Here is a 17,473-nt window from a genome sequence, read left to right on the forward strand (position 1 = left end):
ATTGAGACTGTTCTGAGTGCAAAAGGGGGGGGGGCGGGGGTAACTCAATATTAGGAAGGTATTGTTCATTTTTTGTACACTCACTACTGCCTGTCTTATTTATCGGTGGACCGTTTCTTCTTCTCTCAGTTGTGGTGTGCCGTGCGAACCCCGGAGAGCGCCCACGAGGGACTCGTGACCCCACAACCCCCCAAAATACAGCCTCATCGGCACCCTCTCCAACTCGCCAGACTTTGCTGAGCACTTCCAGTGCCCCACTGGCTCCCTTGTGAACTGGGGTCACCGCTGCGTGTCGTGGTAGGGACCCACTGGCCCCCTTATGAACTGGGGTCACCGCTGCGTGTCGTGGTAGGGCCTGGCAGACCCACAGGCTCCCTTATGAACTGGGGTCACCGCTGCGTGTCGTGGTAGGGCCTGGCAGACCCACTGGCTCCCTTATGAACTGGGTTCACCGCTGCGTGTCGTGGTAGGGCCTGGCAGACCCACTGGCTCCCTTATGAACTGGGGTCACCGCTGCGTGTCGTGGTAGGGCCTGGGAGAACCACAGGAGGGCACTGCCTGCCTGTGGAGGCTGCATGGAGAACCAAGAGGAGGAGGAGGAGGAGGAAGAGAACCTCCAACTAATCATCTAATGTTTTTTTTCATCTAGTAATCTTTTCTTTATACATGATGCTGGATTACTTGTGGTTTGTGGGTAGAGCAGGACAGATCCCAGGTGAGCAAGAGGGAAGCGTGTGGAGAGAAACGTTGTTGTCTGCTGATGTGTGTGTAATTCCAGTGTTAGGGGATGGTATATTTCCTCTTCGTCCAAACACCGTCACATCCCCCCCACCCTACTCACCAGTGGGGCACAAAGGCATGTTTTTTTTATTGTTTGCTGGACTTGGTAGGGGGCCGTCGCAGTCCTCACTGTGTACCCTGTTTACAATTCAAACCAGAGCCTCTAATGATTGAGGGCTCTCACTGAAAGCACTGTAACCTCACAGGAAGTGCTCATCTGTCTCTGTGACCTCGCAGGAAGTGCAAAAAACTTGGCTGTGACCTCACAAGAAGTGCAGAAACTTCACTGTGACTGAACATTGCAGGGTTTTTTTCTGGATCAAAACGGGGCTTAGGGTGGTGGGTGTGACAGGGGGCGTGGTAGGGCGCGGCAATTGGCGCATTCGGCACAGCTGAATTTTTAAAGGCTGCCATCTTTGTGTTTTTTTTATCGCCATTTTTAAGACAATTTCCATGCAAATTTGCATGGAGCCAAGATGCATTTTTGCAGTTTTAAAGTTAATTTCCTGCAATTCTATGCATTTTGCCATGGCAAGTGCTGTGTTATTTTGCTCAAACTTAAAAACAATATCAATACTGTTAAATTCATTCTTTTTGGAATTTCACAAATATTATATTATTAAAACATACATGCTTGTAGGTCCATTGTCTTTTTTACATACTTTATTATAAATAAAATTACAGTTTGGACTTAAGCGTCTGAAAAATAATTTTAGGCGGACCCCCAAGGGTTTCTGTGGCAGAAAAATCCCTGCATTGTATATGGCTTCATCTCAAATGTATATTTCGTTAAAATTCTATTTCCTAAATGACTTACAGAGCCACATAAGTCATCCACAAGAGAGCACCACTGCTTCCGGTCTGCATTCCCTATATAGTAAACACATAGTACTATGTGGCTCTGGTAAATAGTAGTGACCTATGGGGTGTTAAAGGGTATCATTTGAGATGGAGCCATTCAGACTACTCTCTCCTTTTCTTTCTCCGTTGCTTCACAGGAAGTTGTCGTGGAAATTCTAAGCAGAAAGGAAGAGAGAGACAGTAGATTACTCCAAACAACTATTTAAAAAAAAAAAAGATTTGCATGAAAGGGAGCTGGTTAATAATCACACAACAGGTGCAACAGTCAAAAGCCCAACAAACAAGAGTTGGGTCTCAGCCTTTATAGCAAAATACAACCTCTTTTGTCTATGTGGGAGTTTAGCAGGTGTGTGAGATCATGGTGGGGGCAGAGCGTACAAACAAGTGATAATGCCAGTTTTCTTTCTTCTTTCTGCTGATAGAATTGTCGCTGCTGCTCAAGCTAGCCTCTGTTCTCTTCATATCTCCACACAGCTGTACCCTTGAAAGATAGGGAAAGAACAGGATGGACCAAAAACTGGTCACTCTCAGACGGCCCTTTTGTCTTTGGCCACGTGACTAAGTTACTCAGAAACAAGAGAGGGAAAACACTGGCTTCTTCTTACATGAGAGAAACAGACAGTGGAAATGTTTAGATTTAAGGTTTATATAAATGATGTGCATAATAGAGTTTGTAATTTTACCACTATATTCCACAGTTTTGAGACTAATCTCAACCTAATACAAAATTACAAGTAAGCATGTGAGTAATAATTCATAATATAAGTCAATTATGCCATAATCTAAGCAAAACTTAAAGCATTGGGGGGGATTTTTCTTACACTAGTACATTATCTGTGTAAATTGCTTCTGTTGAGCCACTGAGTGTTTTACCTTCATATGGTGCAAAACAGGGAATCATTAAACAATGAAACAGTTAAACAAAAGTACACTCTTCATCTGTACAAAGAGGACAATCATCACGCCGATGCATCAATCTCTGTCTTCTTAAACAATGAAACAGTTCTACAGAAGTACACTCTTCACCTGTACAAAGAGGACAATCATCACGCCGATGCACCAATCTCCGTCTTCTTAAACAATGTGGCAGCTATTATTAGCTGGACTCCCGTCCTGAGCCATTGGCTTGAGCTGGATGGGCTGTTATTTAGGTCCCACCGTGGGATTATGCTGGTGTTGTATACTTCAGTTGTATTGTTGTCACTTCTCCCAGGGCCCAGACAACAGCTAACAATGAAAAGACCATGAAAGCAAAATAAATGATGCGTAGAGTCCGGTCCTGGTCCTCCTATGGCCACTGGGGTCACATATGAGGATTCATCGGCTGGTACATCTTCGTCTGGTTTGTGGGGCACTTTCCTGCAGTGGCTGGCGTGAACCCATGGAGCACCTGGAATGGACCAGTCCAGCGCTGTTGGTGCCAAGTCTTTCTGCGGAGGTCTTTGTTGACCACTCAATCTCCTGGCTGCAATTTGTGGAGCTGTCCTCCTTTTGGTTCAGGCAAAGCCACTTTTATCCTGGGGAAAATAGACTTCAGAACATTGTTGAGTGCAGCGCAGTAGCTTACCATTTGATCCTCGCAACCCGTCAGTGTCAACCTGTTCTGTGGGAACGGGGTGTTTAGGATTCCCATGGGTCTTCCTGTGAGTATTTCATGAGGTGCTAAACCAGGGGGTACGATGCGCATGTCCATGCATGTACATCCGAGCCAGAGGCATTACTGTTACCTATGACAATCCGGTCTCAACCTTACTCTGCCTACATTGTTAGTCATACAAACCACAACCACTTTTACACAATGGTCTTGGCCATTCTCATTCCCCCAGGCCCTTGGCAGATCAGAAACATCCTGAAGAGAAAACACGTTTTAAACATAGATGGGTATTGCAACAAAATAGCCTCAGACAAGTTCTCAACTAATTTATCAAATCAAATGTATTTGTATAGCCCTTCTTACATCAGCTGATATCTCAAAGTGCTGTACAGAAACCCAGCCTAAAACCCCAAACAGCAAGCAATGCAGGTGTTGAAGCACGGTGGCAAAGAAAAACTCCCTCGAAACGTCAGAACCTAGGAAGAAACCTAGAGAGGAACCAGGCTATGAGGGGTGGCCAGTCCTCTTCTGGCTGTGCCGGATGGAGATTATAACAGAACATGGCCAAGATGTTCAAATGTTCATAGATGACCAAATAATAATAATCACAGTAGTTGTCGAGGGTGCAACAAGACAGCACCTCAAGAATAAATGTCAGTTGGCTTTTCATAGCTGATCTTTGAGAGTATCTCTACTGCTCCTGCTGTCTCTAGAGAGTTGAAAACAGCAGGTCTGGGACAGGAAGCACGTCTGGTGAATAGGTCAGGGTTCCAGCAGGTCTGGGACAGCAGGTCTGGGACAGGTAGCATGTCCGGTGAATAGGTCAGGGTTCCATAGCCACAGGCACAACAGTTGAAACTTGAGCAGCAGCACGGCCAGGTGGACTGGGGACAGCAAGGAGTCAACATGCCAAGTAGTCCTGAGGCATGGTCCTAGGGCTCAGGTCCTCCGAGAGAGATTAAGAAAGAAAGAAAGAAAGAAAGAAAGAGAGAAAGAGAGAATTAGAGAGAGCATACTTAAATTCACACAGGACACCGGATAAGACAGGAGAAATACTCCAGATATAACAGACTGACCCTAGCCCCCCGACACATAAACTACTGCAGCATAAATACTGGAGGCTGAGACAGGAGGGGTCAGGAGACACTGTGGCCCCATCCGATGATACCCCCGGACAGGGCCAAACAGGAAGGATATAACCCCACCTACTTTGCCAAAGCACAGCCTCCACACCACTAGAGGGATATCTTCACCCACCAACTTACCATCCTGAGACAAGGCCGAGTATAGCCCACAAAGGTCTCCGCCACGGCACAACCCAAGGGGGTCGCCAACCCAGACAGGAAGACCACGTCAGTGACTCAACCCACTCAAGTGACGCACCCCTCCTAGGGACGGCATGGAAGAACACCAGTAAACCAGTGACTCAGCCCCTGTAATAGGGTTAGAGGCAGAGAATCCCAGTGGAGAGAGGGGAACTGGCCAGGCAGAGACAGCAAGGGTGGTTCGTTGCTCCAGAGCCTTTCCGTTCACCTTCACACTCCTGGGCCAGACTACACTCAATCATAGGACCTACTGAAGAGATGAGTCTTCAGTAAAGACTTAAAGGTTGAGACCGAGTCTGCGTCTCTCACATGGGTAGGCAGACCATTCCATTAAAATGAAGCTCTATAGGAGAAAGCCCTGCCTCCAGCTGTTTGCTTAGAAACTCTAGGGACAGTTAGGAGGCCTGCGTCTTGTGACCGTAGCGTACGTGTAGGTATGTACGGCAGGACCAAATCGGAAAGATAGGTAGGAGCAAGCCCATGTAATGCTTTGTAGGTTAGCAGTAAAACCTTTAAATTAGCCCTTGCCTAAACAGGAAGCCAGTGTAGGGAGGCTAGCACTGGAGTAATATGATCACATTTTGAGGTTTTAGTCAGGATTCTAGCAGCCGTATTTAGCACTAACTGGAGTTTATTTAGTGCTTTATCCGGGTAGCCGGAAAGTAGAGCATTGCAGTAGTCCAACCAAGAAGTAACAAAAGCATGGATACATTTTTCTGCATAATTTTTGGACAGAAAGTTTCTGATTTTCGCAATATTACGTAGATGGAAAAAAGCTGTCCTTGAAACAGTCTTGATATGTTCTTCAAAAGAAAGATCAGGGTCCAGAGTAACGCCGAGGTCCTTCACAGTTTTATTTGAGATGACTGTACAACCATCAAGATTGTCAGATTCAACAGAAGATCTCTTTGTTTCTTGGGACCTAGAACAAGCATCTCTGTTTTGTCCGAGTTTAAAAGTAGAAAGTTTGCAGCCATCCACTTCCTTATGTCTGAAACACAGGCTTCTAGCGAGGGCAATTTTTGGGCTTCACCATGTTTCATTGAAATGTACAGCTGTGTGTCATCCGCATAGCAGTGAAATGTAACATTATGTTTTCGAATGACATCCCCAAGAGGTAAAACATATAGTGAAAACAATAGTGGTCCTAAAACGGAACCTTGAGGAACACAGAAATTTACAGTTGATTTGTCAGAGGACAAACCATTCACAGAGACAAACTGATATCTTTCCAACAGATAACATCTAAACCAGGCCAGAACTTGTCCGTGTAGACCAATTTGGGTTTCCAATCTCTCCAAAAGAATGTGGTGATTGATGGTATCAAAAGCAGCACTAAGATCTAGGAGCACAAGGACAGATGCAGAGCCTCGGTCCTACGCCATTAAAAGGTCATTTACCACCTTCACAAGTGCAGTCTCAGTGCTATGATGGGGTCTAAACCCAGACTGAAGCATTTTGTACACATTGTTTGTCTTCAGGAAGGCAGTGAGTTGCTGCGCAACAGCTTTTTCATAATTTTTTGAGAGGAATGGAAGATTCGATGTAGGCCGACAGTTTTTTATATTTTCTGGGTCAAGATTTGGCTTTTTCAAGAGAGGTTTTATTACTGCCACTTTTAGTGAGTTTGGTACACATCTGGTGGATAGAGAGCCGTTTATTATGTTCAACATAGGAGGGCCAAGCACAGGAAGCAGCTCTTTCAGTAGTTTAGTTGGAATAGGGTCCAGTATGCAGCTTGAAGGTTTAGAGGCCATGCTTATTTTCATCATTGTGTCAAGAGATATAGTACTAAAACACTTTAGTGTCTCCCTTGATCCTAGGTCCTGGCAGAGTTGTGCAGACTCAGGACAACTGAGCTTTGGAGGAATACGCAGATTTAAAGAGGAGTCCGTAATTTGCTTTCTAATGATCATGATCTTTTCCTCAAAGAAGTTCATGAATTTATTACTGCTGAAGTAAAAGCCCTCCTCTCCTGGGGAATGCTGCTTTTTAGTTAGCTTTGCGACAGTATCAAAAATACATTTCGGATTGTTCTTATGTTCTCAATTAAGTTGGAAAAATAGGATGATCGAGCAGCAGGTCTCTCCGATACTGCACGGTACTGTCTTTCCAAGCTAGTTGGAAGACTTCCAGTTTGGTGTGGCGCAATTTCCGTTCCAATTTTCTGGAAGTTTGCTTCAGAGCTCGTGTATTTTCTGTATACCAGGTAGCTAGTTTCTTATGACAAATGTTTTTAGTTTTTAGGGGTGCGACTGCATCTAGGGTGTTGCGCAAGGTTAAATTGAGTTCCTCAGTTAGGTCGTTAACTAATTTTTGTCCTCTGACATCCTTCGGTAGTCAGAGGGAGTCTGGAAGGGCATCAAGGAATCTTTGGGTTGTCTGAGAATTTATAGCACGACTTTTAATGCCCCTTGGTTGGGGTCTGAGCAGATTATTTGTTGCGATTGCAAACGTAATAAAATGGTGGTCCGATAGTCCAGGATTATGAGGAAAAACATTAAGATCCACAACATTTATTCCATGGGACAAAACTAGGTCCAGAGTATGACTGTGGCAGTGAGTAGGTCCAGAGACATGTTGGACAAAACCCACTGAGTCGATGATGGCTCCGAAAGCCTTTTGGAGTGGGTCTGTGGACTTTTCCATGTGAATATTAAAGTCACCAAAATTTAGAATATTATCTGCTAAGACTACAATGTCCGATAGGAATTCAGGGAACTCAGTGAGGAACGCTGTATATGGCCCAGGAGGCCTGTAAACAGTAGCTATAAAAAGTGATTTAGTAGGCTGCATAGATTTCATGACTAGAAGCTCAAAAGACGAAAACGTCGTTGTTGTTTTTTTTGTAAATTATTATGTCAGCAGAGTACCCAGCCAGAAATAATCAGACACCCATTTTTCAAGCTAGCATATAATGTCACAAAAAACAAAACCACAGCTAAATGCAGCACTAACCTTTGATGATATTCATCAGATGACACTCCTAGGACATTATGTTATACAATACATGCATGTTTTGTTCAATCAAGTTTATATTTATATCAAAAACCAGCTTTTTACATTAGCATGTGGTGTTCAGAACTAGCATTCTCACCGAACACTTCCGGTGAATTTACTAAATTACTCACGATAAACGTTCACAAAAAACATAACAATTATTTTAAGAATTATAGATACAGAACTCCGATTTTAAAATAGCTTTTCGGTGAAAGCACATTTTGCAATATTCTGAGTAGATAGCTCGCCATCACAGGCTAGCTATTTTGACACCCACCAAGTTTGGCCCTCACCAAACTCAGATTTACTATAAGAAAAATTGGATTACCTTTGCTGTTCTTCGTCAGAATGCACTCCCAGGACTTCTACTTCAATAACAAATGTTGGTTTGGTTCCAAATAATCCATAGTTATATGCAAATCGCGGCGTTTTGTTCGTGCGTTCAAGACACTATCCGAAGGGTAAAGAAGGGTAACGCGCCCGGCGCGTTTCGTGACAAAAAAATTCAAAATATTCCATTACCGTACTTTGAAGCATGTCAAACGCTGTTTAAAATCAATTTTTATGTGATTTTTCTCTTAAAAAAGCAATAATATTCCGACCGGGAAAGCCTGTTTTCGTTCAAAGACGAAAAAATAAAAACATGGTGTCGGCTCGTGCATCGCCCCAGTCTCATTGTTCTCAGATCGACCACTATCCAAATGCGCTACTGTTTTTCAGCCATGGCCTGCAAAGTCATCATTCAACGTTCTGGAGCCTTCTGAGAGCCTATGGGAGCGTTAGAAAATGTCACGTTACAGCAGAGATCCCCTGTTTTGGATAGAGATGATCAAGAAGGCCAAGAAATGGTCAGAGAGGGCGCTTCCTGTTTGGAATCTTCTCAGGTTTTGGCCTGCCAAATGAGTTCTGTTATACTCACAGACACCATTCAAACAGTTTTAGAAACTTTGGAGTGTTTTCTATCCAAAGCTAATAATTATATGCATATTCTAGTTTCTGGGCAGGAGTAATAATTAGATGAAATCAGATACATTTTTTATCCGGCCGTGAAAATACTGCCCCCATCCATAAAAAGTTAAAATAATATCTGTGAGTATAACAGAACTGATATGTCAGGCAAAACCCAAAGAAAATCCGACCAAAAAATAAATAAATAAAATCACAGGCTCATATTTTGTAAAGCTATTGAAATCTCCTATGTCCGTCACCCAGATTGCAATTCATAATAGCTTCCACTAAATGTCAACAGTATTTATTCAAGGTTTTGAGGCTTCTATTTTGAAAAATGAATAAATATTTACACTTTCAGTGAGCTGACTGCTTGGGTCACATCAGTGTTCTTGGAGAGGGTGCGCACTTGCGAATTTGGCGTTCCTATTGAACACAGTACTTTCCGTATGAAATATTATAGTTTATTTACATTTTAGACAACCTGAGGATGATATAGACACATTGTTTGACTTGTTTGGACGAAGTTTACTGGTAGCTTTTAGAACTTCTTTGTCTGCATGTTGAAGGAGTGGATTTCTGAAGTCATGGCGCCTGCTAAACAGACTAATTTGGGATATAAAGAAGGACTTTTTCGAACAAAACGACCATTCATTGTGTAGCTGGGACCCTTGGGATTGCAAACAGAGGAAGATCTTCAAAGGTAAGTGATTTATTTTAGCGCTATTTGGGATTATGTGACGCCTCTGCTTGTTTGGAAAATATGTTGTTGTGGGGTGCTGTCCTCAGATAATCAAATGCTATACTTTCACCGTAAAGCCTTTTTGAAATCTGACAACGCAGTTCGATTGCCAAGATTCTAAGCTTTTAAATGTATGACACTTGTATTTTGTGTTCCGCTAGTGGTCCACGATCCCTAAGAGTTATTAAAACCATGTGCCCTGATTAGTTAAAACTGGTTCCTCACTGTCATACCTTATAGGGTCCAGAGTTTTCCTGGTTAGGTCAACAGATAAGGACAAACTCTGGGCCCCAGGGCAGAAAAATTGCCCCCCCCCCACTCTGGGACCTATGGTTGCCACCAGTCTGCTTGCCGTTCTCAGCTATTGTCAGGTACTTTGTTGTATTTCCAGCTGAGTCCCCTCCTGTTCCATAATTTAACAAGCGATGACCACTCCACTACCATTGTCAACTACCTCCTCACATGAACTGGAAGCCACGTCTCATGTGTCCACTCATCCACTGGCACAGTGAATGTTTCCTCTCCAAGCACTGTGAGGAAACCCCTGTCGATTTTTCTCTCATTACTTTATGTAGAGTCAATCACAATCACAATCACATTATTACACGTCTATGATTTGACTCCTTGCTTGGACTAACTCATTCTTAGCTCTTTTGTCTCACTGTGTAGTGTTTTTGTGTTATTGTCTTCCCAGTCAAATCCTGTCCTGCACTGGTCAAGCCTCTGAACACCTCAACTCGTGCCTCATGCCCTCATTCAATCACTGCTGTGATCCCTTCCCAAAATGGTGTAAGTAGCCCTCTCATTCCTATTCCCCATAATATTGTACTATAAGTGTCTTTATTAAATGCTTTAGGTTAAAATAATTACTCTTTGACGATTTTTGAAACACATTTTGACGTCTCTGTGGGTCTCCCATCCTCCTCAACAACAGAAATGTCTAATAACGTCTAATACAATTCATCATTAATAATTCTGCAAGTTTTCTGTGTTCAGAAGCCTGATTCTACTCACTGTGGTAGTGTGGAAGTGTTGAGCTGTATTATTTGACCTGTGGTCCTGTTGTCCCCAGTCCCAGTGGTGAAGATAATGTCTTAATTGAGCTTCTTGTCTGTGACTGAGATACGTAATCTGCACATTTACTAAAACGTCAGCTCTCATCTCTCCCAATGTTGTCAATGTCAAACCATGAAGGCCGAGTAGTTTTTTTTCATGATTGCAACTCAGGTCATTCTAGTCGGCTGGCCCTCGCTACATATTCGTCGCCAGACCCACTGGTTCCAGGTCATCTACAAGTCTATGCTAGGTAAAGCTCCGCCTTATCTCAGCTCACTGGTCACCATAACAACACCCACCCGTTGCACGCGCTCCAGCAGGTACATCTCACTGGTCATCCCCAAAGCCAACACCTCTTTTGGCCGCCTTTCCTTCCAGTTCTCTGCTGCCAATGACTGGAACGAATTGTAAAAATCACTGAAGCCGGAGACTTATTGCTCCATCACTAACTTTAAACATCAGCTATCTGAGCAGCTAACGGATCTCTGCAGCTGTACATAGTCCATCTGTAAATAGCCCACCCAATCTACCTACCTCATCCCCATATTGATTTTATTTACTTTCTGCTTATTTGCACACCAGTATCACTACTTACACATCATCATCTGCTCATCTATCACTCCAGTGTTAATCTGCTAAATTGTGACTACTTTGCTACTACGGCCTATTTATTGCCATACCTCCTCATGCCATTTGCACACACTGTATATAGACTTTCTTTTTTATTTTGTGTTGACTGTACGCTTGTTTATTCCATGTAACTCTGTGTTGTTGTTTCTGTCGCACTGCTTTGCTTTATCTTGGCCAGGTCGCAGTTGTAAATGAGAACTTATTCTCAACTGGCCAACCTGGTTAAATAAAGGACCTGTTCTCAACTAGCCACCTGGTTAAATAAAGGTGAAATAATAAAAATAAAAGATCCTAGATCATAATGAATCAGATTACATGGAGAGGGGGACCTGATCCTAGATCATAATGGAATTAGATCCCCCCCATCTCAGATTACATGGAGAGGGGGGGACCTGATCCTAGATCATAATGAATGAGATTACATGGAGAGGGGGGACCTGATCCTAGATCATAATGAATCAGATTACATGGAGAAGGGGGACCTGATCCTAGATCATAATGAATCAGATTACATGGAGAGGGGGACCTGATCCTAGATCATCATGAATCAGATTACATGGAGAGGAGGGACCTGATCCTAGATCATAATGAATCAGATTACATGGAGAGGGGGGGACCTGATCCTAGATCATAATGAATTTGATTACATGGAGAGGGAGGTCCTGATCCTAGATCATAATGAATCAGATTACATGGAGAGGAGGGGACCTGATCCTAGATCATAATGAATCAGATTACATGGAGAGGAGGGACCTGATCCTGTATCATAATGAATCAGATTACATGGAGAGGGGGGACCTGATCCTAGATCATAATGAATCAGATTACATGGAGAGGGGGGGACCTGATCCTAGATCATAATTCATCAGATTACATGGAGTTGGGGAGACCTGATCCTATATCATAATGAATCAGATTACATGGAGAGGGGGGACCTGATCCTATATCATAATGAATCAGATTACATGGAGAGGGGGAGATCTGATTCTATATCATAATGAATTAGATTACATGTAGAGGGGGAGACCTGATCCTATATCATAATGAATTAGATTACATGGAGAGGGGAGACCTGATCCTATATCATAATGAATTAGATTACATGGAGAGGGGGGACCTGATTCTAGATCATAATGAATCAGATTACATTGAGAGGGGGGACCTGATCCTAGATCATAATTAATCAGATTACATGGAGAGGGGGGACCTGATCCTAGATCATAATGAATGAGATTACATGGAGAGGGGGACCTGATCCTAGATCATAATGAATCAGATTACATAGAGAGGGGGGACCTGATCCTAGATCATAATGAATCAGATTACATGGAGAGGGGGGACCTGATCCTAGATCATAATGAATCAGATTACATGGAGAGGGGGGACCTGATCCTAGATCATAATGAATCAGATTACATGGAGAGGGGGACCTGATCCTATATCATAATGAATTAGATTACATGGAGAGGGGGGACCTGATCCTAGATCATAATGAATTAGATTACATGGAGAGGGGGGACCTGATCCTAGATCATAATGAATCAGATTACATGGAGAGGGGGGACCTGATCCTAGATCATAATGAATCAGATTACATGGAGAGGGGGGACCTGATCCTAGATCATAATGAATCAGATTACATGGAGAGACGGATATATATAATATACCCTACTATTTTTTAATATTTAATATGCCATAAACTGTTTTTTTTAAGTTTCATTAATTCATTGTAATTAACTTAATCATTATGACACACCCCTCTCTATTATCATTGGTTGCACTAATTGCACTGTTCGTCCACATAACCTGGTTCAAGTATTGATGACATCACCCTGAAGAAGGCACAGTGATGCTGAAACGTTGGTAAATACCCAATAAATTACTGGGAGTTTATATATGAAGTGTGGGATTCTCTTTATTTTTATAGTTTATAACTCTTATGTATGAGCCATCTTTTTGTGTTTTTCAGGCAGCCTGGGAAAGAACTGAAAAAACTCACTAAATAGTCAAGACAGAGACACCAGAAAGACCCAAGAAGACTTGGAAGCAGCATCAGAGGACAGAGAGGGATGTTCAGAACTCACTCAGTCTGGTCAGTTGGTGAGGGTAGACTTGGAGGCTGCTTACCTGACATGAAGGAAGTCCCCCCTCCTCTCCCCTACCTTCCCTATACCCCCTCCTCTCCCCTACCTTCCCTATACCCCCTCCTCTCCCCTACCTTCCCTATACCCCCCTCCTCTCCCCTACCTTCCCTATACCCCCTCCTCTCTCCTACCATCCCTATACCCCCTCCTCTCTCCTACCATCCCTATACCCCCTCCTCTCCCCTACCTTCCCTCAACCCCCTCCTCTCTCCTACCATCCCTATACCCCCTCCTCTCCCCTACCTTCCCTATACCCCCCTCCTCTCCCCTACCCTCCCTATACCCCCTCCTCTCCCCTACCTTCCCTATGCCCCCTCTCTCCCCTACCTTCCCTATACCCCCTCCTCTCCCCTACCTTCCCTATACCCCCCTCCTCTCCCCTACCTTCCCTATACCCCCCCACCTCCTCTCCCCTACCTTCCCTATGCCCCCCCCCCCATTGTGTTGGACCATGTTGTGACCATCATGTTTATTTGTTTGAATCTTTTCTTTGTTTGTGATTAGGTTAGAAGAGAATGACTCTTCAACCCAAGAGGCCCTGGAGCAGCTGTGATCAGGTTAGAAGAGAATGACTCCTCAACCCAAAAGCCCCTGGAGCAGCAGTGAGAGAGCATCAGTGTGGAAGCATTTGGGGAAATTTAAAGAAGGTTTCCTGGAAAAGAGGATTGACTGTTACGTAAAGGGTCAAAGCCACTGAGTGGACAAAACATTAAGGATACCTTCCTAATATTGACTTACGCCTGGTCAGTTTGTCATGGAAAGAAAGGTGTCCTTAATGTTTTGTGTAAATTACATAATAATTATACATTTATGGATTGCTTTATGTTGCCTATTGTTTTCTATTTATTCAACCTGCCATCTACCCACCTGGGGACCTATAAATACTCACTGTGCTGCTGTGTTCAGTAACACCCCATCTAGTGGCCGGACAGTGAACTGCTCACATGACTATCTCACATTTAGGACTGGCTTTTAAATGTTTTATTTTTATTTTTTTATTGTTTTGTGTAAATTACATAATAATTATACATTTATGGATTGTTTTATGTTGCCTATTGTTTTCTATTTATTCAACCTGCCATCTACCCACCTGGGGACCGAGGGTTATGAGAGAACCCCCACATCACTAGCTTCTCTTTATACAACCTGCCATCTACCCACCTGGGGACTGAGGGTTATGAGAGAACCCCCACATAACTAGCTTCTCTTTATACAACCTGCCATCTACCCACCTGGGGACCGAGGGTTATGAGAGAACCCCCACATCACTAGCTTCCATGTTCTGCAGCCTTGTAAAGATAAGGAGGGGATGACTGGGAGGCAGTTTGGCATATATTTAAATTGTCCTATTCCATTCCTTTACTGAGATTTGTGTGCAGGTATTTTGTTCTGGAGTTGTTAGATATTACCTGTTAGATATTGTTGCACTGTCGAAAATGGAAGCACAAGCATTTCGCTACACTCGCATTAACATTTGCTAACCATGTGTATGTGACCAATAAAATTTGATTTGATTAGTCAATTCTAGGGGAAATCACACAGTTCTGCCTCCATGGTGGCAAAGTAAATAAAGTATAGCAAGTAAAACACTGGAATGGTAGATTTGTAGTTTGAAGAAAGTTCAAAGTTAAAATATAAATAATATGGTGCAAAGGAGCAAAATAAATAAAATAAATAAATACAGTAGGGGAAGAGGTAGTTGTTTGGGCTAAATTATAGATGGGCTATGTACAGGTGCAGTGATCTGGGAGCTGCTCTGATAGCTGGTGCTTAAAGCTAGTGAAGGAGATAAGTGTTTCCAGTTTCAGAGATTTTTGTAGTTCGTTCCAGTCATTGGCAGCAGAGAACTGGAAGGAGAGACGACCAAAGGAGGAGTTGGCTTCAGGGGTGACCAGAGAGATTTCCTGCTGGAAAGTGTGCTACAGGTGGGTGCTGCTATGGTGACCAGTGAGCGGAGATAAGGGGGGACTTTACCTAGCAGGGTCTTGTAGATGACCTGGAGCCAATGTGTTTGGCGACGATTATGAAGCGAAGGCCAGCCAACGAGAGCGTACAGGTCGCAGTGGTGGGTAGTATATGGGGCTTTGGTGACAAAACGGATGGCACTGTGATATACTGCATCCAGCTTGTTGAGTAGGGTATTGGAGGCTGTTTTGTAAATGACATCGCCAAAGTCGAGGATTGGTAGGATGGTCAGTTTTACGAGGGTATGTTTGGCAGCATGAGTGAAGGATGCTTTGTTGCGAAATAGGAAGCCAATTCTAGATTTAACTTTGGATTGGAGATGATTGATGTGAGTCTGGAAGGAGAGTTTACAGTCTAACCAGACACCTAGGTATTTGTAGTTGTCCACAAATTCTAAGTCAGAACCGTCCAGAGAAGTGATGCTGGACAGGCAGGCAGGTGCAGGCAGCGATCGGTTGAAGAGCATGCATTTAGTTTTACTTGTGTTTAGGAGCAGTTGGAGACCACGGAAGGAGAGTTGAATGGCATTGAAGCTCATCTGGAGGTTAGTTAACACAATGTCCAAAGAAGGGCCAGAAGTATACAGAATGGTGTCGTCTGCGTAGAGGTGGATCAGAGATTCACCAGCAGCAAGAGCGACACCATTGATGTATACAGAGAAAAGAGTTGGCCCAAGAATTGAACCCTGTGGTACCCCCATAGAGACTGCCAGAGGTCCAGACAGCAGGCCCTCCGATTTGACACACTGAACTCTGTCAGAGAAGTAGTTGGTGAACCAGGCAACGCAATCGTTTGAGAAACCAAGGCTACTGAGTCTGCCGATGAGGATGTGGTGATTAACAAAATTAAAAGCCTTGGCCAGGACAATGAATATGGCAGCACAGTATTGTTTCTTATCGATGGCGGTTATGACGTCGTTTAGGACCTTGAGCGGGGCTGAGGTGCACCCATGACCAGCTCTGAAACCAGATTGCATAGCGGAGAGGGTGCGGTGGGATTCGAAATGGTCGGTAATGTGTTTGTTGACTTGGCTTTCGAAGACCTTAGAAAGGCAGGGTAGGATGGATATAGGTCTGTAGCAATTTGGGTCAAGAGTGTCACCTCCTTTGAAGAGAGGGATGACAGCAGCTGCTTTCCAATCTATGGGAATCTCAGACGACACGAAAGAGAGGTTGAACAGGCTAGTAATAGGGGTTGCAATAATTTTGGCAGATAATTTTAGAAAGAAAGGGTCCAGATTGTCAAGCCCAGCTGATTTGTAGGGGTCCAGATTTTGCAGCTCTTTCAGAACATCAGCTGAATGGATTTGGGAGAAGGAGAAATGGGGGAGGCTTGGGCGAGTAGCTGTGGGGGGTGCAGTGCTGTTGAATGCAGTAGGGGTAGTTAGGTGGAAAGCATGGCCAGCCGTAGAAAAATGCTTATTGAAATTCTCAATTATAGTGGGCTTATCAGTGGAGACAGAGTTTCCTATCCTCAGTGCAGTGGGCAGTTGGGAGGAGGTGTTCTTATTCTCCATGGACTTTACAATGTCCCAGAACTTTTTAGAGTTTGAGTTGCAGGAAGCAAATTTCTGTTTGAAAAAGCTAACCTTGGCGTTTCTAACTGCCTGTGTGTATTGGTTTCTAACTTCCCTGAAAAGTTGCATATCGCGGGGGCAGTTCGATGCTAATGCAGAACGCCACAGGATATTTTTGTGTTGGTTAAGGGCAGTCGGGTCTGGGGAGAACCAAGGGCTATATCTGTTCCTGGTTCTAAATTTCTTGAAAGGGGCATGCTTATTTAAGATGGTGAGGAAGGCATTTAAAAAAAATAACCAAGGATCCTCTACTGACGGGATGAGGTCAATATCCTTCCAGGATACCAGGGCCAGGTCGATTAGAAAAGCTTGCTCGTTGAAATGTTTCAGGGAGTGTTTGACAGTGATGAGTGGAGGTCGTTTGACCGCTGACCCATTGCGGGTGCAGGCAATGAGGCAGTGATCGCTGAGATCTTGGTTGAAAACAGCAGAGGTGTATTTAGAGGGCACGTTGGTTAGGATGATATCTATGAGGGTGCCAGTGTTTGCGGCTTTGGGGTTGTACCTGGTGGGTTCATTAATAATTTGTGTGAGATTGAGGGCATCAAGCTTGGATTGTAGGATGGCTGGGGTGTTAAGCATGTCCCAGTTTAGGTCACCTAGTAGCACGAGCTCTGAAGATAGATGGGGGGCAATCAGTTCACCTATGGTGTCCAGAGCACAGCTAGGGGCCGAGGGGGGTCTATAGCAGGCGGCGACGGTGAGAGACTTGTTTTTGGAGAGGTGGATTTTTAAAAGTAGAAGTTGAAATTGTTTGGGTACAGACCTGAATAGCAGGACAGAACTCTGCAGGCTATATCTACAGTAGATTGCAACACCGCCCCCTTTGGTCGTTCTATCTTGTCTGAAAAC

The 17,473-nt window shown here is 43.8% G+C and overlaps 1 protein-coding gene and 1 long non-coding RNA gene across 2 annotated transcripts in view; both read right to left on the minus strand.

Annotated features, from left to right (window-relative positions):
- LOC115186470 (NLR family CARD domain-containing protein 3) overlaps positions 1-17,473 on the minus strand; it is a 169,496-nt gene that overhangs the window by 99,842 nt on the left and 52,181 nt on the right. The gene's annotated exons all lie outside the window — the stretch shown is intronic.
- Positions 13,857-14,509, minus strand: LOC115186711 (uncharacterized). The gene is made up of 2 exons (XR_003875848.1): positions 14,321-14,509; positions 13,857-13,955 (listed from the first exon to the last, which is right to left on the minus strand). It is a non-coding gene; the product is annotated as an uncharacterized LOC115186711 (long non-coding RNA).

Source organism: Salmo trutta, unplaced genomic scaffold (genome assembly GCF_901001165.1).
Source record: "Salmo trutta unplaced genomic scaffold, fSalTru1.1, whole genome shotgun sequence".
NCBI classification, from domain to species: Eukaryota; Metazoa; Chordata; class Actinopteri; order Salmoniformes; family Salmonidae; genus Salmo; species Salmo trutta.